This window comes from Megascapheus bottae, chromosome 6, assembly GCF_031878675.1.
Source record: "Megascapheus bottae isolate mThoBot1 chromosome 6, mThoBot2.hap1, whole genome shotgun sequence".
In the NCBI taxonomy this organism is placed as follows: Eukaryota; Metazoa; Chordata; class Mammalia; order Rodentia; family Geomyidae; genus Megascapheus; species Megascapheus bottae.
In genome coordinates this window covers 51399263-51423146 of record NC_143514.1, presented here as the reverse complement: position 1 = coordinate 51423146, position 23884 = coordinate 51399263, and the positions used below count along the sequence as shown (strand labels likewise).

The window sequence follows — 23884 nt, the reverse complement described above, 5'->3', positions numbered from 1 at the left end:
TGGTGCCCAGCTGACCTGGAATTCTTGATTGCACAGACTCTGTCCTCTGAGTACTGAGACTACAGGTAGGAGCCACCACACTAGAGTGTGGACAATGTATGATTTTTACCTTGGATTCTTATTTGAATAAGAGATCTTTAAAAGACTTTTTGTATAACCAAGAAAAAATTAAATATAGGCTGTATATTGAACAAGATTGTCTTATTAATGCCAAAATCTTGGGTAATATTATGGTACTTTAATTTTGTAGAAAAATATATTTGAGCCAGGCATGGTGGCTCAGGCCTGTAATCCTAGCTACTCAGGAGGCTGAGATCTGAGGGTCAAGTTTCAAAGCCAGTCCAGGCTGGCTGGAGACTCTTATCTCCAATTAACCTCTAGAAAACAGGAAGTGGGGCTTGGCTCAAGGGTCCTTGAGGAGCTTAGGGACAACACCCAGGCCCAGGAGTAGGGCCATAGCCTTGAGCTGAAGAGCTCAAGGACAGTGCCCAGGCCGAGTTCAAGCCACATGACCCACATACATACACACACACACACACAAAATGTATGTATATATATATACATATATATGTATGTATCTTTGTTCTTGGAAGATATTAAGAGCTAGTTCTTTTGAAAAAGTAAATAATAGGAAAAAATTACTGCAAATATTTGTAAGGATACAGGAAAATAAATATAAAGTTATACTAATAAGTTCTACATGTTGAATGAAAAGGACATACTTATTTTTGAAGAAAATAAATTAGCCAAACTGAATCAGTAGGGTGGGATGTATTTCAGTGCTAGAACATTTGCCTGGAATGTACAAGTCCCCATGTTTGATCTGAGTAGCTATGAAAGAAATTGAATTTTTATTTAAAACACTTCAACAAAGGAAACTCCAGACACACCCGACTTCACTATTTAACTTTTTTTTCTTGTCAGTTGTGGGACTTGAACTCTAAGCTAGGGCACTCCCTGAGCTCTTCAGCTCAAGGGTACCATACAACCCCTTGAGCCACAGTGCCACTTCCAACTATTTAACTTTTTAAACTATAGTTTTCTTTTTTTTATTTTGCTGGTCCTGGGGCTTGAACTCAGGTCCTGGACACTGTCCCTGAGCTTTTGTGCTTTCTATTAGCCTGCTACCACTTGAGCCACAGGTATACTTTCATTGCTTTTTTGATAGTTAACTGGAGATAAGAGTCTCCCAGACTTTCCTACTGGGGTAGGCTTTAGACCGTTATCCTCAGATCCCAGCCTTTTGAGTAGCTAGTATTTCAGACTGACCTACCGGTGCCTGATTTAACTTCATAATTTTTTTTGTTGCCAGTCCTGGGGCTTGAACTCAAGGCCTGAGCATTGTCCTTGGGCTTTCCTCAAGGCTAGCACTCTACCACTTGAGCCACAGCAACACTTCTGACTTTTTCTATGAATATGGTACTGAGGAATAGAACCTGGGTCTTTGTGCATGCTAGGCAAGCACTTTACCACTAGGCCAAACTACCAGCCCAACTTTATAAAAAAATTGAAGGAAGAAATAATACTCCACAAACTAAGAAAATGGAGGAGGGGCCTGGAATTTGGCCTAGTGGTAGAGTGCTCGCCTAGCATGCACAAGGACATGCTTGCCTAGCACGCATGAGGACCCGGGTTCGGTTCCTCAGTACTACATACATAGAAAAAAAAAAGCTGGAAGTCATGCTGAGGCTCAAGTGGTAGAGCTCTATCCTTGAAAAAGTCCAAGGACTGTGCTCAGGCCCTGAGCTGAAGCCCAGGACTGGCAAAAAAAAAAAAAAAGAAAGAAAGAAAGAAAGAAAAATGGAGAAGGATAAAATATCTCCATATTTGTTGTTGTTCAGTTTGAGGTAAATTCCTGCTTTATTCCCAAGGATAGAGTCTAACACATAAGCTCAAGTGGTCCTTTTACCTTAGCCACTACAGTAGATGGGATTACACTACAGACCTCAGAACTAGGGGAAAAGTTTAAACAAAGTGTTAGCAAATAGAATTCAGTAATATGAAGCCTGGTGTGATGGTGCATAAAAGTAATCCCAGCGCTCAGGGAGCAAAGTGCATTTGAAGCCAGCCTAAGATACATAGTGAGACCCTGCTTCAAATAAAACAAAACAAAAGCAAAAACAAAAGCAAAACCAGAATTATGTGATACAGCTTGAATAAGGAAAATTTACCCAAATGTTCTAGGTTGGTTTACCACTCAAAAATCAATTTACTACATTAGGTTAACAAAGTATATGAGGACAAATTATTAGCTATTAGATATAGAAAAAGCATTTGCAAAGCATAATTACCCCCCTGATGAGAAAAATAAACTAAAAAATAAGGGAAAAAAGGAACTTCCTTTACTTAAAAACTTAAAATAAAGTTGTGTTTTATTTTTTAGACTGAATTATACCCCTCATCCCCCAAATCAGGAAGAAGGCTAGGATCTCACTCTTACCACTTCTCAATTTCGCACGGACTGTCCTAGCCAGCTGGCTCCAGCAAAGCCCTGTAAAAATGCACATAACCTTTGATCCAGCAACTCTACTACTAGGAATCTACCCTAAGGAATTCTAAATTCCTCTTAAACTCATTCGTACAACTGTTAGTTGACATTTATTATTGTGTGTCTAATCAGCAGCTTAAATTTATGATGTCCCAAACTAAACCCTTAACTTTGAATTTCATAAAACCTGCTTCAGTAAATATCCTGTTTCAGTAAATATCTCACCATCACCCAAATGTTCAAGCATATCAACATTTTTTTTCTTCTAGCTCTGGGGATTAAACCGAGGGCCTGTTTAAGCACTTCACCAGTAAACTAACCCTCAGTATAGGATAAACAATTTTGAGCCTTCTCTTTCTTTCATCATTATTAGCACAATATGCTAATTAAATCCACAAAATATATTTTGTATATGTCTACATATCCATAACATGTATATGTATTATAAGTATTATAATACATATGATGAATTTGATGATTTTTCTTACCTTCTTCATCATTGGGCTTCATTGGTTCTAATTAGATGGCACAACAATTTCTGAAATGATCGCAGTAGCTTGTTTGGCCAGTTCTGACAACTTGAGGTATTAAGTCATCATTACCATGAAATGTCTAGATAAATTGATATCAATAAAAAGATTGGCTATCAGCTATAATGCTGCAGCATGGTTGGTTATGTAATTTCATAACTATCAAATAATTTTAAATTTACAGTTTTAAAATTTTAGTATTTCAATATCAATTTTTAAACATATAGAATAAGAAAAAACAAAAGAAATAAATCTAGTACTTATATCTTATGATTCTCCATAGAATATTCTCATATGTAGCAAACTTTAAAATAGAATTGCTTTATATAACCTATAAAAATGTTTTTAAGCTGGGCTCAGTGGCTCACACCTGTAATCCCAGCTACTCAGGAGGCCGAGATCTGAGGATCATGGTTCAAAGCCAACCGCATCACTAAAGAACGTGAGACTCTTATCTCCAATTAATCTCTAGAAAAGGGAAAGTGGGGCTGTGGCTCTAGGGGTAGGGTGGTAGCCTTGAGCTGAAGAGCTCAGGGACAACACCCAAGCTCAGAGTTCAAAGCCCCATGACCCACAAAAAAATAAAATAAATAAAATAATAATTAAAAAATGTTTTTGAAGTTGGGCACCAGTGGCTCACACCTGTAAATCCTAGCTACTCAGAGGATCATGATTCAAAGCCATCTGGGAAAAGAAAGTCCATGAGGCCCTTATCTTCAATTAACCACCAGAAAACCAGAAGTGGCACTGTACCTCAAGTGGTAGAGTGCTAGCCTTGAGCTGAAGAGCTCAGGGACAGAGCCCAGGTCCAGAGTTAAAGCCCCATGACCAACCCCCCTCAAAAAAATGCTTTTAATGGGCTGGGGGTATGACCTAGTTGTAGAATGCTTGCATTAGCATGTGTGAAGCCCTGAGTTTGATTCTGGCTCAACTGGTTGAGCACTAGCCTTGAGAAAACTCAAGGACAGTGCCCAGGCCCTGAGTTCAAGCCCCAGGGCTGGCAAAAAAACAAACAAAAAACTTTAAAGAAGATACTTAAAGATGTTGGTGATTCATGCCTATAATCCTACTCTGGAGGCTGAGATCTGAGAATTCTGGTTTGAAGCTAGCCTGGGCAGGAAAGTCTATGAGATTTTTTTTTTTTTCCAGTCCTGTGCTTGAGCTCAGGGCCTGAGCACTGTCCTTGGACTTTCTCAAGGCTAGAGCTCTACCACTTGAGCCTCAGCACCACTTCTGGCTTTTTTCTATATGTGGTACCAAGGGATCGAACCTGGGTCTTCATGCATGCTAGGCAAGCACTTTAACCACTAGGCCAAACTCCCGGCCCCCCTATGAGATTTTTATCTCTTAATAAACACCAAAAATAAAAATCCTCACTTTTAAAAGAAAAAGCTGGAAATGGAGGTGAGGTTCAAACAGTACTGAGCTAGTTTTAAGTGAAAGACTTTAGAAACAGAGTCCAGGCCCTGCGTTCAATCCCCACGACTGAAACAAACAAAAAAAAGGGCCAGGAGTTTGGCCTAGTGGTAGAATGTTTCCTAGCATGCACAAAGACCAGAGTTTGATTGCTTGGTACCACATACAATAGAAAAAGCTGGAAATGGGTCTGTGACTCAAGTGGCAGAGCTCTAGTCATGAGAAAGCCCAAGGACAGCACTCAGGCCCTGAGTTCACAGGTCCTGAGTTCATACCCCAGGACTGACAAAAAAAAAAAATACTTTTAATTTTTCTACAGTCAATTTGTTCTTTTTAAAAAGTAGTCAGGAAGCTGGATGTGGTGGTTCACACCTGTAATCCTAGCTCCTCAGGAGGCTGAGATATGAGGATTGCAGTTCAAAGCCATACTGGGCACTCAAGTCCATAAGACTCTTATCTCCAATTAACCACCAGAAAATGGGAAGTGGCACTATGGCTCAAGGAGCCTTGAGCTGAAGAACTCAGGGCCGAAGCCCAGGCTCAGAGTTCCTGTCCTACGACCAACAGAAAACAAAAAACAAAACCATACTCTAGGCCTGGAGTGTGGCCTAGTGGTAGAGTGTTTGCCTAGCATACATGAAGCCCTGGGTTTGATTTTTCAGTACAACATATACAGAAGTGATGCTGTGGCTCAAGTGGTAGAGTGCTAGGCTTGAGAAAGCTCAAGGATAGTTCCTAGGCCCTGAGTTCCAGTCCTGATTCCAGTCCTGCCCCAGGACTGGCAAAAAAACCAAAAAGGTAGTCAGGTTAAGGTAGGCTCCTGCCTATAATCTTAACTACTAAAGAGGCTCAGTTCTGAAGGATTGTGATTCAAAGCCAGCTCAGGCAGCAAAATGCCAGGCTGGGATTTGGAGAGAAGTGTATTGTAAATGATAGAACACCAGCCATAGTGAATTTTGGAGTTCAGAACTTAGTACTGGCACAAAAAGAAAAGAAAAACAGAAAAGAATGACTCAAGTGGTAGAACGCCCATGGAAAAAGCAAAGCCAATCAAGCATGAGGCCTGAGTTCAAATATTGATACCAGCACAGAAAGAGAAAAAAAAAAAGAAAGAAAAGCTGTCATGGAAGTGGTGCTGTGGCTCAAGGGGCAGGGTGGTAGCCTTGAGCTATAGAGCTCAGGGTCAGCATCCAGGCCCAGAGTTCAAGCCCCACAACTAACTAGCCCTATAACCAACTAAAACAACAACAACAACAACAAAAACAAAACAACAACAAAGCTGTCATATTAATGCATGTTAAATCTTTTTTTTCACGTGGAATACATCAATGTGATATTATAGGCAAATTCATAATAACTTCCTCTAAATGGCAAAATGAATTCTTAAAGTGTTCAACTGGCTGCTCACATATAAAACATAAAAGATATTTATACCTTTGTGCAAGTATCTTTAAACTTCAGATTAGGTTATTACTCATTTTCTGCTTTCTTCATGAGACCCAAGAGAATAGTTTTTTTGTTTTGAAAGACATTACTATAAAATAGGGCACAGTTCTAAACTTGAAACATTCATAGTCTTAAAAGTTACCCCTACACGGATGGAGATCATTTTGTTAAGTAAAATAAGCCAGGAATAGAAAGACAAGTAGCATATGACCTAACTCAAACTAGGGTCTAAAAAATTTTGTATCCTGAAAGTTGAGCATAAAGTAGGAGTCAATAGAGAAGGGTGCAGGGAGAAATGAATGAAGTGTACAGTTAGATAAAAGCAAGATTTTTTGGTGTGCTATTGTAATAGTTGGATAATTACAGATGAAAATAATGTACTTTATATTAAAAAAACTAAATCATTTGAATGTTTTCACCATAAAAATTAAGAAATACTTGAGAGGATAAGCATGTTTAAGCCAAATTAAATATTACACAGTATATAGATGCATATAACCATCATATAGTATTCCATTCTCATACGCTTTATTTTGGTGCCAGGCCTAAGGCTTCAACTTGGGGCCTGGGCACTGAATCTGAGCTTTTTGTTTTCTTTGCTCAAGGGTAGTCTTTTAACACTTGAGCCACAGCTCCAATTCCAACTTTTTTGGTGGTTAACGAGGTAAGTGTCTAATGGACTTTCTGCCCAGGCTGACTTTGAACCACAATCCTCAGATCTCATCCTCCTGAGTAGCTAGGATTACAAATGTGAGCGACCACTGCTGGCAATTTTTCTGCTTTTATGGATCCATTAAAAACCAACTTAAAAAAAAAAAAAACAAAAAAACACCTCGGGGGCCGGGAGTTTGGCTTAGTGGTAGAGTGCTTGCCTAGCATGCATGAAGACCTGGGTTCGATTCCTTGGTACCACAAGCATAGGAAAAAAAGCTAGAAGTGGTGCTGAGGCTCAGGTGGTAGAGCTCTAGCCTTGAGAAAGTCCAAGGACAGGGCTCAGGCCCTGAGCTCAAGCCCAGGACTGGCAACAAAAAAAATTATTACACTAACACTAATACTAAAGTGTAAAAATTCAGAAGAATTACAATTTAATTTTCTAGTCCTGGGGCCTGAACTTAACAGTCGAGGTGCGGTCCCTGAGCTCTTATTGCTCAAGGATATTGCTCTTACCACTTTGAGCAACAGCTTTATTTCTGGCTTTTTGGTAGTTAATTGGAGATAAGACTCTCATAAACTCCTTGCCTGGCCTGGCTTTGAACCATGATCCCCAGAATTCACATTCCTGAGTAGCTAGGGTTGCAGGCATAAGCTACCAGCACCTGGCAAAAATTAAAATTCTTTAAATTTAAACATAGATTGTCATGGCTGTTTAAGAATCCAATAAGCCGGGTGAGGTGGCTCAGGCCTATAGTCCTCAGAAGGATGAGATCTGAGGATCTTGGTTCAAAGCCAGCCTGGGCACTGAAGTCCATGAGATTCTTATCTCTAATTAACCACTAGAAAACTGGAAGTGGCACTGTGGCTCCAGGAGTAGGGCTGTAGCCTTGAGCTGAAGAGCTCAGGGACAGAGCCCAGGCCGAGAGTTCAAGCCCCACGACTGACAAAATGAAAAAGAAAACATCCAATATGTCTGTTGGATACACTTATACCTTCAGCATACGTCTATAAATGACATCCAACAACACACAATGTCATCATATGTAATTATTATAATAGAGGTGGTCTTACATCAAGAAAAGAGACCTGGGGTTGGGGATTTAGCTCAGTGGAAGAAAACTTGCCTGGCCAATGCAAGGCCCTTTGTTCAGTTCTGGAAAGACAGACAGAGAGAGAGAGAGAGAGAGAGAGAGAGAGAGAGAGAGAGAGAGAGAGAGAGAGAGAGAGAGAGAGAGAGGGAGGGAGGGAGGGAGGGAGGGAGGGAGGGAGAGAGAGAGAGAGAGAGAGAGGAGAGAGAGGAGAGAGAGGTGGGGGGAGGAGGTGGGGGGAGAGAGAGAGACTTGTTTTTGCTTACATGAAATCATAATTTACTAGATGTGGTTTACACTCTACCTATTTAAATATAATCTTTGTCAACCTTTTATGTCTTGATTTTTACTCTCTTGTCCATCAGGTTTACAGGGCACTAATGGCTTCTGGCTGTATTTGCTTTATTTTGTTTTGTTTTGCTGGAGATTGAACCCAAGAACTCATCATGCATGCTAAGCATACACTCTACCACTGGGCTACACTCCAGCACTGCTCCTTAAGATCCTCATATGCCCTTATTTTTGTTGTTTCTCTTAGTCTTGCCCATATCTATGTAAATAATCCTTTTACCAAACTCTAAATTTATGTCCCTTTGATTAGGCTACCAGCAAGTACCTTAATTAATATAAACTATTTCAACATGTCATCTAAACTATTCTGAAATATTCAGAGCCTGATTAACTGTTGATTTGGATATAATCATGTAAATACATTAAAGTATGAGCTGCTTATCTTCAGAAGTAACGTTCCTTCCATCTTTATTCTCCATCTCAACATCCTGGTTCCATAATTTCTTTTATCAATAGTTATGTATTCACAACTCTTAACTAAAATATAATATTGAAAAATATTTTTTGCCAGTCCTGGGGCTTGAACTCAGGGCCTGAGCACTGTCCTTGGGTTTTCTTTAAGGCTAATGCTCTGTCACTTGAGCCATAATACCACATCCGGCTTTTCTATGTATGTGGTTCCGAGGAAGAGAACCTGTGTCTTCATGCATGCTAGGCAAAACACTCTATCATTAGGCCAAACACCCAGCCAAACTTTTCTTAAAGTATAATCTTCAGCATATTGTATATAACAGCTAAAATTTGATCTTTCTGACTTGGAAAAAATCATATTAAAGTAAGCAAAATCCTAAGAACCATAGGCTCAGCTGTCAGAGGTGGCTCACGCCTGAATCCCAGCTACTCAGGAAGTTGAGATTTGAGGATCAAGGTTCAAAGCCAGCCCAGGCACAAAAGGACCTGAGACTCTTATCTCCAATTATCCCCTGGAAAACTGGGAAGTGGGGCGTGGCCCAAGGGTAGGGCAATAGCCTTGAGCTGAAGAGCTCAGAAACAATGCCCAGGCCCAGGGGTAGGATGGTAGCCTTAAGCTGAAGAGCTCAGGGGTAGTACCCGAGCTGAGTTCAAGCCCCATGACCCCCCCCCCACATACACAGAAAGAACCATAGGCTCCATGGTTTTCCTCATTTGTAATAATTAGTATATGTCTAGGGCTTCCCTAGATGAGGATCACACTAGATCAAAAGCTATGTGCATATGGCCATATAGGATGAGGCTAAACAAAATGAACTCCAGGATATGTACACAAGAGGTTTATCTTTGTGGTTGTTTTTAATACACTATGTGAAATTCTTTCTGTTTTTCTTTTTCCTCTTATGGTTTATCCCCTGTTGTTACTATATCTGACTTGGGTAGTTGGTATATTGTATATATATTTATTTGTTTATTTGAAATATGGAAGGGAAGGGGAAAAACAAGATGATTGGGAGGGGGTGGGAGAACAGAAAGTGGGAGAAAAATATGGGAAGGGGTATCAATGTTCAAGAAGTAATGTAGCCACTATCTGACAAATGTAACTGTAATCCCTCTAAACATCACCCCCAGAATAAAAAGAAATTGAGCTTTGCTTACCATTGTAGTCCTTGTGATTAATATATCGTAAACACCCAGCATTTACTCATTTGTATAAGAAATTTTAACTAAAGGCTGGGAGTGTAGCCTAGTGGTAGAATGCTCACCTAGCATGCACAAAGCCCTAGGTTCGATTCTTGGATACCACAAATATAGAAAAAAGCCAAAAGTGGTGCTGTGGCTCAAGTGGCAGAGCACTATTTTGGGGCAGAAAGTATGTCCAAGGACTGTGTCCAGACCCTGAGTTCAAGCCCCGGGACTGGCAAGCAAAACAAAAAAAAATATCAAGTAAGTACTAGCTCAGTTTTAATATGAGGAACTGAAAAACATGAGTCATGTCCCTCTTCTTATATAAAGTTGCATTCTGAATATAGATATTAATGATATTAATAGTCCTCACATGATGTTGATGCTAATGGCTCACACCTGAAATTCTAGCTACGTGGAGGCTCAGATCTGAGGAACGTAGTTTGAAGCCAGAAGGGCTTACCTCCAGATTAACCACCAAAAAGCCAGAATTAGAGCCATGGTTCAAGTGGTAGAGTCAAAGCCTCTAGCTAAAAAGCTCAAGAACAGTGCCTAGGCCTGCGTTTAAGCCCCAGAACAGGTTCCACCAAAATAAATAAATAAATAGCCAATACTCACATGAATAAAGCCAACTATAGACAGATAACTTTGATAGTTATTCAAAAGTTGAGTTGATTTGTGTTGAAGATTATCTCAGTTACTTTATTAAAAATACAAATTTAGGAGCCTGGCATATGGCCTAGTGGTATAGTGCTCGCCTAGCATGCACTAAGCCCTGGGATTGGGTCCTCGGTACCACATATGCACACAAAGCCAGAAGTGGTTCTGTGGCTCAAGAGGTAGAGAGCTAGCCATGAGAAAGCCCAAGGACAGTGCTCAGACCCTGAGTTCAAGCCCCAGGACCAGCCAAAAAAAAATATGAATTTACACGAGAGTAGTATATGCAGTACTCATCACACATTTAAATCATTAAGTCTGCTGTGTGTGTGTGTGTGTGTGTGTGTGTGTGTGTGTGTGTGCAAGTAGTAGTAGGCTTTGAATTAGGCAGGGCTCAAACTCACACTTGGCTTTTTTTTTCATTGTATTTTATTGTCGGGATAATGTATAGAGGGGTTATAGTTACATTTGTCAGGTGGTGGGTACATTATTTCTCGAATCTTGATACCACGTCTCATTTTTTTGTCCCCCTTTCCCTCCCTCCTCACTTGTGTTTTTACTCAAGACTGCCACTCTACCATTGAACCACATCTCCAACTCTGATTTTTTGCTTGTTATTGGGCTGGGCGCTGGTGGCTCAAACACATAATCTTAGCTACTCAGGAGGTTGAGATCTGAGAGTCATGATTTGAAGCCAGCCAAGGCAGGAAAGTCTGTGAGACTCTTATCTCTAGTGAACTACCAAAAAGCTGGAAGTAAAGTTCAAGTGGTAGACCACTAACCTTAAGCAAAAAATAAAAAACTCAAAGGGTGGGAAATGTGATCTAGTGGTAGAGTGCTTGCCTAGCATGCATGAAGCCCTGGGTTCGAGTCCTCAGAACCACATACATAGAAAAAGCTGGAAATGGTGCTGTGACTCAAGTGTCAGTGCTAACTTTCAGCAAAAAGAAAAAAAAAAAAAGCAAAGCTCATAGATATTGCTCAGGCCCTGTGTTCAAGCCCCAGGACTAGGACACATACTATACACATATGAAACAAAGAAATACTAGCCAAAACAACATTCTGTTGTCACAAAAATAGACACACAGACCAATGGAACAGAAAAAAAGTTCCCAGAAACTAAGCCAATGAGATCAGCTAAATCATTCTTTTGAGAAAAGGCCTTGCTGTGTAGCTCAGGTCAAACTGATATTAAATTTACTATGCAGCCAGGTTCTTCTCAAATTCAAAATCCTGCTTCTAACTACCAAGTGTAATTATAGGCATATGGCACTATATCTATCCAGGTAATAGACTTGCAACAAAGGTGGCAAGAATATACATTGGAAAAAAGAAAGTCTTTTCTACAAATGGTATTTATATAAAAAATCAACTCAAAATGGATCAAATACCTAAAGTAAGATCTGAAATATAAAACTACTAGAAGAAAACATGAGGGACGCGTTTCAAGATATTGGTATATACAAGAAAATATTAGGATATACACCATAGCACAGGAAACAAAAGCAAAAATACATAAATGGGATTATATCAAACTAAGAAGCTTCAGCACATCAAAAGGATCACTCTACAGACTACAGAGATAACCTACAAAATGGAAGAAGGTATCTGGCAAAGAATATATAAGGAACTCAACGCCAGAAATACAAATAATTCTAGCACTTGACCTGTTGAAAGAACTAGGAGGATTACATGCTTGAGGATATATACCTGCTCAGGAAGTAGAGATTTGGAGGATACCAATTTGAGGCCAATGCAGGTAAAATTTCTCTACACTTCCTCTCAACCCATAAAGAATAAACCTTAGATCCTGGAGCATGGTGTAGTGGTAGAGTGCTGGCTTAATATTCCTGAAGCCCTGTGTTCGATTCCTCAGTACCACATACACAAAAAAAGCCAAAAGTAGTGCTATGGCTCAAGTGGTAGAGTGCTAGCCTTGAGAATGTCCAAGGATAGTGCCCAGGCCTTGAGTTCAAGCCCCAGGACTGGCAAAAAAATAAAAAAAAAATTAGAAAAAAGCTGAGCGTTAGATCAACTGAATACAAACCTGCCTGTCAAACCAGGTACATAAAAACACAAACAGGAGAACCTTAGTATCCATGTGAATTAACAGATAAGGAAATGTAGTACATGATTACAGTAAAACATTTAACCTTAGAAACAAATGAAATCTTGTCATTTGTAGTTAACTAAGTAAAATAAGCCAGGCACAGAAAGACAAAAACTGCACATTCTCACTCATAAAGTGAGGTACTCCATTGACATGAATTTGGTGATATAAATATATCTATGTAGAGGGGGCGGGGAGGGAAATGGAGACAAAAACATGAGAGGGGGTATCAATGTGTGAATGTAACTGTGACCCCTCTATACATTATAATAAAAAATTAATCTATCTATATAGACATGTAAGTCTATGATGGGATATGTATTCTGTAGACATATTGACATATAGATTGATATGTATCTATGACATACAAAGACTCAGCTTAATTTTAATTATCTTCTTAAACTTATGTGCCAGTGATTGCATATAGAGATTCCCTACTTGAATACTTGTTTGTTGAATCTGGCATTTAAAATGTGATATAAAATCTCACTGTTAATAAAAATCCTTTAATAAAAAAAGTTAACCTTATAGAAGTAAAGAATAGATCAGGGGCCTGGAATTTAGCCTAGTGGTAAGAGTGCTTGTACCTTATAAATATGCATTAGTATTATAGATCACTTAGCATGTAGTGGCTCATGCCTATAATCCTAGTTATGTGGTACCAAGGAATGGAACCCAGGTCTTCGTGCATGCTAGGCAAGCACTCTACCACTAGGCCCAACTCCTGGCCCTGGAAAACAATTTTTTTTTAATTGTTTCATCTTTCTAGCTGGTAATGAAAAAGACTAAGATTATCTATCAACGATCTCTTATATTTCACTTATAAGTATAAACTGGTAAAAATAACTGGAAACTTTTTAGCAATATACACAATAGGAATCTTTTCAAGTAACTTAAGACAAATAGGCTTCTATAGGAGTAGTAGTAAATTTGGGGCTTTTACTCTGGTTCCCAGGCTCACAAAGCACACCTGCCAAATTCTTGAATTAATGCTGCAAAAATGGCAGCATTCAGAATGTCTCCCTTCTCCAGTTAGAGACATTTAATCACAGAAAACAGCTCAAAGTAATAGAACCCATTTTAGTTGCCAATTGATTTAAATAGTGGCCAGATAATTTTGCCAAGTATGTCCAACAATCAACTCTGATCTGTCCTTAAGAGTAGCCAGGGATCAATAAAAATACAGACAAATGGAGCTAGCACAGCTTGTTCACATGGTCATTTATTAAGAACATCTAAATATTAGAAAATATAGAAATGGCTAATTTTATAACATGATTAAAGCTCATTTCCACAGTTAAAATTTTGATTTCAGGCTGAAAGTATGGCCTAGTGGTAGAGTGCTTGCCTAGCATACACAAAGCCCTAGGTTCGATTCTTGGTACCACATATTCAGAAAAAGCTGGAAGAGGTGATATGGCTCAAGTGGTAGAGCACTAGCCTTGAGAAAGCTCAAGGACACTGCTCAGGCCCTGAATTCAAGCCCCAGGACTGCTCCCCCCCCAAATGAAAGCATATGTCTTCATTTAATCATTATCAAAGAATATTTTCCCCAAATAGGGTTATATCAGGTTATCATTTACTGTAGTGACACACATTTGACTGGCAATCTTTGTTGGTATGCCTAAAATTCATTCTATTTTCTTGCTGTAGTAAAACATATTGTAATAGATGTTTTCAGCACCACACCAAAGCTTTTAGAAATTGTGAATGTCAGGTTTCTACTCATTTATAAAAATTTTGAATTGAAAACCCTGACTTAGCAGAGGTATAGTCAGTAGTGTTTCTTTTGTTGTTATTGGTCATGGGACTTGAACTCTAGGCCTGGGGGCTGTCCCTGAGTTCTTCAGCCAAAGGCTACTGCTCTACCCATTGAGCCACAGGACCACTTCTGGTTTTCTAGTGGTTAATTGGAAATATGAGTCTTGAGGTCTTCAGGGCCGGATGTGGCTTTTGAACCCTGATCCTCAGATCTAAACCTCCTGAGTATCTAGGATTGCAGGCATGAGCCACTACACCCAGCTCAATAGTGTTTTGTTTTGTTTTTTAATATTAATTCTATTTTTTCTTTCTTTTTATTGTAATTAATAGAAGGGTTACATTATATTCGCCAGACAGAAGATGAATTATTTAACAGTCATTGCTAACCCTTCTCATGTTTTTGTCTACATTTCCCTCCCCTAACCCCTCCCCTCAATAATGTTTCTTAAAGATATGATTATCATTTTATTCACTTCACTGTATACTTTTCTTTAAAAAAATTAGAATCAGAACCTAACATTCTCAAGGAACATAAATTGGTAGTCAGTTTTTCAAAAATCAATAGAACAAACCATGCGTGGTGGCTCATGCTGGTAATCCTAGCTACTCAGGAGGCTGAGATCTGAGGATCAAGGTTCAAAGCCAGCCTGGGAGCTGACGTCACTACTCTTATCTCCAATTAACCACTAGAAAACTGGAGGTGGCACTGTGGTTCAAGTCCCACCACCGACTCAAAAAAAAACCCAATAGAATACTATCTACAACTTAGTTCATGACAATAAAAAGGGAAATCAATTGGACCAAGAAAGAATAAAAGATTAAATGTCAAATTCTACACTAGCTGCTGCTTATTTTAGTACAATTTATACTTAAGATTAATCTATTACATTCCTATCATGTAATATGCTGTCAGTTGTTTTCTTTTTGTTATCTTCAAATAGTTTTACAAAACTGTCAACTTTTTAACCAGATGACTTCTATCTTTTCCTTTTTTTCTAACCAGATGATTTCTGAAACATGTAATTAAATCAAGTACAATTTAGTCCAAGAAACACAAGATGTTTTTAGTAGAAGGAATTCCTATTTTTGAATCTTCAAATATTCTTCTATCACTAATAGGATTTTTATGGGTAAAGTTGCTTTTATAAACATAGGTTGAAAATTTATTTGAGAATATGTATAGAAAAAACAAATCTGAAAGAAAATGAGCTACAGTAAACTTCTAACAGAAATGCAATTTGAGAATTTAGAAATTCATCATTTTAATGACATAAAAAATAAGCATTTCTTCTAAAAAGCCACCTGTAACACATTAAGTATAAATCATAGTTTCTCAAGTGCTGTTTGGGGACCTGATGTTGCAACTCCAGATGGCTAAGTTGGTTAAGCAAGGGTTTGTGCCACTGGGGTAAGCAAAAAGAAAGTGATGAAAGATAGGCCCTAAAATAAGATGGGGAATTTAAACTTGATATGGTGTAATTGTGAGGGAAATAATATGATATAGAATAATTAAAGCTTTACATAGGAGAGAATCCTTTATTCATGGATCTGGTCACATTTATTATTTTTAAAATGTGGCATGAAAGCACTTTATTATTGAAAGCACCAACATCACCAGTAGAATAAAAATATGTATTTTATCATCATTTTATTTTATTTTTTCACTTTAATTTTGTCAGTTGTGAGACTTGAACTCAGAGGCGAAGTGCAGTCACTGAGCTATTTTGCTAAAGGCTAGCCACAGCTCCAGTTCTTGTTTTTGAGTGATCAATGGAAAGGACTTTGCTGCCCAGGCTGGCTTCGAATGGTGATCCTCAGATCTCAGCCTCCTGAGTAGCTAGGATTACAGGCGTGAGCCACCAGTGCCCAGTGTATGTAAAACTCAGTCTTAAATATAGTTCCTTAAGTGGCGCTGTGACTCGCTGAATAATATGTAAAACTTACAATGTGCCACTGTTTGGTCTAAGCACTTACAAAATGAAGTCATCAAATCCTTATAATACTCCTTAAAAATATCTTTGTTTCACAAATAAGGAAACACTGTGGCTTGGTAAAGCTTCCACATGGAATTAAATAATTCGCCAAAGTCATAAAGCTACTAACTGATCGTGGTCACACAAACTATGAATTGATGGCACAGGATCTGAACCCAAATGCTCCAACATTTATCATCTTACTATCTGTATTGCACTGTTTTCCCAGTGACTACTATTAAGTACTCTTTCTTTCCTTCCTTCCTTCCTTTCTCTTCTTTCTTTTTCTTTCTTTCTCTTTCTTTCCTTCCTTCCTTCCTTCCTTTCTCTTTCCTTCCTTCTTTCTTTCTTTCTTTTTCCATTTCTTTTCTTTTCTTTTTGCCAGTCCTGGGGCTTGAACTCTGAGCCTGGGCACTGTCCCTGTCCCTGAGTTTCTTTTGCTCATGATGAGCACTCCTGAGCCACAGCACCACTTCCAGCTTTTTATGTGTATGTGGCACTGAGGAATCCAACCCAGGGCTTCATGCATGCTAGGCAAGCACTCCACCACTGGGCCATATTCACAGCCCAACACACACACACACACACACACATACACACACACACACAATTATATATAGTCTATATTTCAGATAATATGTTATCTAATATATATATACATATATATATACATATATATATATATATTGTCAATGTGGGACTTGAACTCTGGGTCTGGGCTCAGGGCTCAGGACTTGAACTCTGGGCTGAAGAGCCTGAGCTCTTCAGCTCAAGGCTACCACCCTGCCCCTTGAACCAGAAGACTTCCGGTTTTTTGGTGGTTAATTGGAGATAAGAGTCTCACAGACCCTACTGTCAGGGCTGGCTTTGAACCGTGATCCTCAGATCTCAGCCTCCTGAGTAGCTAGGATTACAGGTGTGAGCCACTGCACCAGGGCCAAATATTTTTTTGTATCAGAAAATAGTATTTGAATTGTGTGTGTGCACATGCATATGTGCATACACATATTTATGAAATATAGCTTAAAACGATGTCAATTTTTAAAAGTAACATGATCAAATAGGATTCAGCTTAGCAGCATAAACAAAACTTCCATTGAAATTATTCATATTAATGAACGATGGATCTGTTGGATTCATTCTTTCAAACTCTAAATAGTAAAACATTCCTTCCTTCCTTCCTTCTTTCCCTCCTTCCTTCTCTCCTTCCTTCCTTCCTTCCTTCCTTCCTTCCTTCCTTCCTTCCTTCCTTCCTTCCTTCCTTTCACCATACAGGGTTTGAACTCAGGGTCTTACACTTGTGAGGCAAGCAAGCAATTACTCTGCCACTTGAACCACATTCCAAACCCTTAAAGTTTTTTTCTTTTGAATTCATCTAATCCCATTTGTTCTTAAAAACAAGAAATGATCTGCAGTAAATGGTCATTTGATTTGATAATGACTGTTGAGAAGTAACTATAAAAAGGTAAGAAGAAGAAAACCATAAATTAAAAGTTGAAAAGTTAAGAATAAGTTTAAAGGAAAAAAGATTTCAGAGTAGTTGCATCATCAGAACAGGATTTATGAAAGGTAATTCTTAAGCAATGGATTATTTTGCAAATGGGCTACTAGACTAAAATCTGGGATGGTATCTAGAATTTTTTTTTTTTAGTAACTCACAAAAAAGGCAGAGTAATGTAACTAGACCTCTTGCACAGAAGAATTGGTAAAATTTTGTGATGGATGAGTCATAGTAACTAAAAACAAAACTGGGACACAGGATTTCAAGATTCCAAGCAGAGTTAACTCATAATAATTGTACACCACGAGAGAAAAATGCAGACAATAGTGATATCTTCAAGAAATAACTTTTTTTTTTGCCAGTCATGGGCTTGGGCTCAGGGCCTGAGCACTGTCCCTGGATTTTTTTTCTTGAGGCTAGAGCTCTACCATTTGAGCCACAGCACCACTTCTGGCTTTTTGCTACATATGTGGTACCGAGGAATCGAACCCGGGTCTTCATGCATGCTAGGCAAGCACTCTATCACTAGGCCAAACTCCCGGCCCCTCAAATAATAACTTTTAAGCGTTTGTACAATTTTACATTTGTCAGTCATGATTGTTACATCATTTTTACTTACCTCCTAGCTTCCCTCTTCAGTTGATTTCTGAACTGCCCTACATGAATGGCAATGAAAATTATCCCTACTCACTCATCAGTTTCTCCTCCAAAGTTTTCTTAATTTCCTTAAAATGATTGTTTCACCAAAATAACCATCTTTGTTACAAATACAGTGACTTAAATTAGAAATAACCTCAAATATTAATAATAATGGTTAACTGTAAGTAATAGCTAAATGCTATTCCCTGCAGCAAATCTACAATATAGGCCTTTAAAAATCATATTAGGGGCTGGGAGTTTAGCCTAGTGGTAGAGTGTTTGCCTAACATGCACAAAGACCTAGGTTTGGTTCCTTGGTACCACATACATAGAAAAAAGCCAGAAGTGGTTCTGAGGCTCAAGTGGTAGAGCTCTAGACTTGAGAAAGTCCAAGGTCAGTGCTCAGTCCTTGAGTTCAAGGCCCAGGGCTGGCAAAAATAAATAAAAAACAATATTAAGTGAAGTAAGCCAGACCCAAAGGAACATAGGCTCCATGGTTTCCCTCATTTGTAATCATTAGTACACATCTAGAATTCTCCTAGCAGAGGATCACAATAGCTCAAAAGCTATGTACATATATTCATATAGGATGAGATTAAGCGAAATGAACTCTAGAATATGGAAACAAGAGGTTTATCTTTGTGATGGTTGTTCTTAATGTACTATGGTATTTCTTTTCCCTTTTTTTCCCTTTCTGGTTAATCTCATGTGGTTAATGTATCTGACTTTGTTACTTGGTATATTGTGTATATATATATATATATATATATATAAATTTGTTTATTTGAAACAGGGAAGGGAAGGGGTGAAACAAGATGATTGGGAGGGGTGGGGGGGAGGGAAATGGGAACAAAAACATGAGAAGGGTTTCAAGGTTCAAGAATTTATGTACCTACTACCTGATGAATGTAACTATAACCCCTCTGTACATTAACCCGACAATAAAAATGCAATAAAAAATATTATCTAGTCAGGTGCTGGTAGCTCAAGCCTATAATCCTAGCTACTCAGAAGGCTGAGATCTGAGGATCACAGTTTGAAAGTTTGAAGCCAGCTAGAGCAGGAAAGTTTGAGAGACTCTTATCTCTAATTAACCACCAAAAAAAAAAAAAACCAGCTAGAAATAGAGCTCTGGCTCAAGTGGTAGAACACTATCCTTGAGCAAAAAAGCTCAAGGACAGAGCCCAGATCTTGAGTTCAAGCCCGGTCTCTAAATAGCATCACATCAGGACAGTGTGGGTCTGGATGTGTGAGTACTCACTACTGAGGTTTGGACTAAGCATTTTTACCCTATCATTTCAGCCGTACCTCCATTTCTGGCTTTTTTCCTGGTTAGATCTCAAATTTGTCTGCCATGTCTAACTTTGAACTTTGAACTTCAAATTTTAGCCTCCTGAGCTGAGATTACAAGAACTTTAGAGCTTCAGCATATAAATTTTAGAGAACTTAATTCAGTCTTTAGCAAAGACTGCTCATATTTAACTCTTCTTTTTTTCATATTTAACTTTAACTCATGCTAGTTAAAGCCATTTGGACATTATTTTTAGTCTCGGCAGAGATTAGTAAGACATTAATTTTTTTTTTTTTTTGCGAATCCTGGGGCTTGAACTCAGGGCCTGGGCACTGTCCTTTGACATTTTTTTCCTCAAAGCTAGTGCTCTGCCACTTGAGCCACAGCCCCAATTCTGGCTTGTTCTGAGTATATGGTACCGAGGAATTGAACCCAGGGCTCGTGCATGCTAGGCGAGCACTCTGTCACTAGGCTATGCTCCCAGCCCCAGTAAAACATTAATTTATAAAGTAAGGTCAAATCTATGTCTCTGTCAGTATGTAGACTATCATTTTATTGATTAATGTGTTGTATGAAAAAATGTGGGCTTATAAAGACATAAAAATTTTGACACAAAAATAGTCATTTGAGCCTTTGGAATGCCTGAGTATTATAGAAAAAGAAAAGTCAATTTGGTAGTAACTCTCTCATACAATGGTATGTTGTGCATTTCTTTTAATTCTTATATTCCCATGCTAACCATGGCACCATCTTGTGGATAGTTCATCAAATAACTTGGTTGCACAAACATGAAAACACCACAATATTTATTTTAAGAAAAAAATGGAAGCTTTAAATGAAGTTTGAGTTAGTGAAATGTTGGCAAGTAACCTCTTACTCTCTTTCTAGCAATGTGATGTTTCATTTTTCAAGTATTTTCTTTTCTTTTCTTTTTTGCCAGTCCTGGGCTTGAGCTCAGGGCCTGAGCACTGTCCTTGGACTTTCTCAAGGCTAGAGCTCTACCACTTGAGCCTCAGCACCATTTCTGGCTTTTTTTTTTCGATGTTTGTGGTACCGAGGAATTGAACCCAGGTCTTCATGCATGCTAGGCAAGCACTCTACCACTAGGCCAAACTCCCGGCCCCTCAAGTATTTTCTTATTAACTGTTAATATAAAACTTCTAAGAGCCCAGCTGGTACTAACTTCAAATGAACATTTTAGTAGAACATATCTGAAAATGTACCATGTATGAATGCATACATATAAAATATGTGTGTTGTTTTTATTTGATCTTAACTTCAGGACCTACTAAACAATAGTAATTGATAGCATTTTTTCCATATATTTTTATTGTAATTAATAGAAGGGTTACAATATATTTACCAGAGAGAAGGTGCATTAATTCACAAACATTGATTCCCTTTCTCATATCTTGGTGATAGCATTTTTTTTTTTTTGCCAGTTCTGGGCTTGAGCTCAGGGCCTGAGCACTGTCCTTGGACTTTCTCAAGGCTAGAGCTCTACCACTTGAGCCTCAGCACCACTTCTAGCTTTTTTTCCTATGCATGTGGTACCAAGGAATCGAACCCGGGTCTTCATACATGCTAGGCAAGCACTTTAACCACTAGGCCAAACTCCTGGCCCCAATAGCATTTTTTTTTAATGACAGTTCTGGCACTTGAACTCAGGGTCTGAGCACTGTCCCTGAGATCTTTTGCTCAACTCTAGCTCTCTACCACTTAGAGCCATAGATTCACTTCTGGCTTTTTTGGGGGGGAGGGCAGTTTATGGAGATAAGAATTTCATGGACTTTTCTGCCTGGGCTGCCTTCAAACTACGCTCCTCAGATTTTAGCCTCTTGAATAGTTACGATTACAGGCATGAGCCATTAGTGCCTGGCTGACAGTGTAAATCTTTAATGAAGGAAAACCTTTAAGAAAGAGAGAAGAGGGGCGGGGAGTTTGGCCTAGTGGTTAAAGTGCTTGCCTAGCATGCACGAAGACCCAGGTTCGATTCCTCGGTACCACATACATAGAAAAAAGCCGGGAGTGGTGCTGAGGCTCAAGTGGTAGAGCTCTAGCCTTGAGAAAGTCCAAGGACAGTGCTCAGGCCCTGAGCTCAAGCCCAGGACTGGCAAAAAAAAAAAAAAAAAAAAAAAAAGAAAGAAAGAGAGAAGAGTGGGGGGGGGAGGGAAATGGGGACCATGACATGACATGAGAAAGGCTATCAATGTATGTAAAGTAATGCACCTTCTATCTGGTGAATATAATGTAACCCTTTTATTAATTACAATAAAAATATATGAAAAAAAGAAAGAGAAGTAAGGCAAGATAGAGGATTAGAAGCACCTATCATTCTCATTCTGTGAGTTAGAAGAATCTACTAACACAGAAGAAACTGAAGTCTGAAGAAAGAGAGGACAAGAATAGAAATAGGAATAATAAAGAAGATGTCAAAGGAGGCAGAAAATTCTACAGACGAAAAGCAGGCAGGAATTCCAAGCCTGTGTAGACGGTGGAGAGCTGAAACACCATTAGGAGGTAAAATAATATCTCCTGCCATCAAATTGCCAACTCTAGCTACCTGTGAGGCCCACCCACCAACCACGAGGTAATGACTTACTGTGGTATGGACATACTGTGGTATGTCATCTTGACAGAAAGCGTATCATCAGGACTGTTACTCTGGAGGCCTGGGAATAAGGGGCTCTGAGAGACTTGTGAAACCTTGCCATGCATGCTGGGTTAAAGGAGGTGGTTGGAAGAGGGTCAGTGTCTGACTGGGGCCCACACAGTGGTTTCAACTTTGTGAAACTATACCAGCTACTTGGATACCATCCCTGAATGCTTTGATGCCTGGGAGAAAGGGAGGCTTCCTGCTGAAGCACACAACAGAGGCACGGGTGCTCCAGCTCCTTGTATTGTTTGCTATGGTAGTTCAAGAACAGCTGTGGCTCAAAATGCCTGGCAGAGGTTGGCAATGCTGGCTTGCGACTCCCTGCCAAGTAGAGCAGTAAGAGGAATGGGTGTGGTGACTGCTCCTGGCAACTACTGCATTTCTCTGCCATGCTGCCCATGGCGTGAACAAGTGTGGCTTCAAACACCCTGAAGAAACCCCAGTAGAGGCAGGTGGGACACTGGAGAGCTGGGCTTGATGGTTACCCCTGGAAACAAGTAAGGTGAGAACAGCAAGAAGACTGCAGAACCATCTCTAGAGCCCACCTCCTGGCTCCATGTGCTGAAGGCTGAGCAGATCAGAGCCCAAACTCCCAGAACCCCCAAATTGCATGATTACATAACCTCTTGCATTCCACAGAGATTTCTTTATAGACTCACAAGAGCCATTGAAAATTCATATTTTGCTGCAAATAAATCTGTTTATCAAATGGGAGGGAGAAACCGGGGGAAAACAAAGGAAGTGGTGACATTGTCCAGAAAAAGTAATACACTTATCATACCTGATTTATGAAATGATAACCCCTCTGTACAACACTTTAATAATAATAATAATAAACTTATGTTAAAATTGTTTATCTTTGATGCTGAGTTTGGAGACTTATTCATTTGCTTGGATTTTTTTTTCCCAGTTCTGGGGCTTGAACTCAAGGCCTGAACACTCTCCTTGGGCTTTCCTCAAGGCTAGCGCTCTACCACTTGAACTATAGCACCATTTCCTGCTTTTTCTATGTATGTGGTATGAATAGAACCTGGGTCTTCGTGCATGCCAGGGAAGCACTCTACCACTAGGCCAAACTCCCAATTTTCTGTGGCTTTTATTGTTTTGTTTTGTTTGCCAGTCCTGGGGCTTGAACTCAGAGACTGGGCACTGTCCTTGGACACTTTTACTTAAGGCTAGCACTCTGCCACTTGAGCCACATCACCACTTCCAGCTTTTTCTGTGTATGTATTACTGAGGACTTGAAACCAGAGGTTCATGCATGCGAGGCAAATACTCTACCACAAAATTATGTTCCCAGCCCTGATTTTTTTTTTTTTGGTGGATCACGGGGGTTCAACTTGGTCTGGATGTTGTCCCTGAGCCCTTCAGCTCGAGGCTACACCCTACCCTTGAGCCAAGCCCCATTTCCTATTTTCTACAGGATAGTTGGAGATTAGAGTCTCAGGTTCTTTTGTGCCTGGGCTCACTTTGATCCTCAGATCTCAGCCTCCTGAGTAGCTAGGAGTGAGGCACAGTGCCCAGCTTTTTTTTTTTTTTTTAATATCAGATACAAGCAATTTTGTACTTGCCTCCCTATTTAGTATTTAGTTTGGCTTTTCCATCCCTTTGCTCTAAAGTCATCATACTTGAGCCATAACTATTTTACTATTTGATTTCAAATAATATTTTCTTTCTATAGCTATTCTATACATAGGGTTTTTTTTTTTTCATGTATAAAAGTAGAA

General features: G+C 39.2%; 1 protein-coding gene across 2 annotated transcripts in view; it reads right to left on the bottom strand.

The window, feature by feature from the left end:
* Positions 1-2982: 2982 nt before the first annotated feature.
* LOC150061841 (uncharacterized) overlaps positions 2983-23884 on the bottom strand; it is an 84983-nt gene continuing 64081 nt past the window's right edge. For both annotated transcript variants that reach the window (XR_016535954.1, XR_016535955.1), the window contains exon 6: positions 2983-3100. The gene's annotated coding sequence lies outside the window, so the exon portion shown is untranslated. The remainder of the gene's footprint in view (positions 3101-23884) is intronic.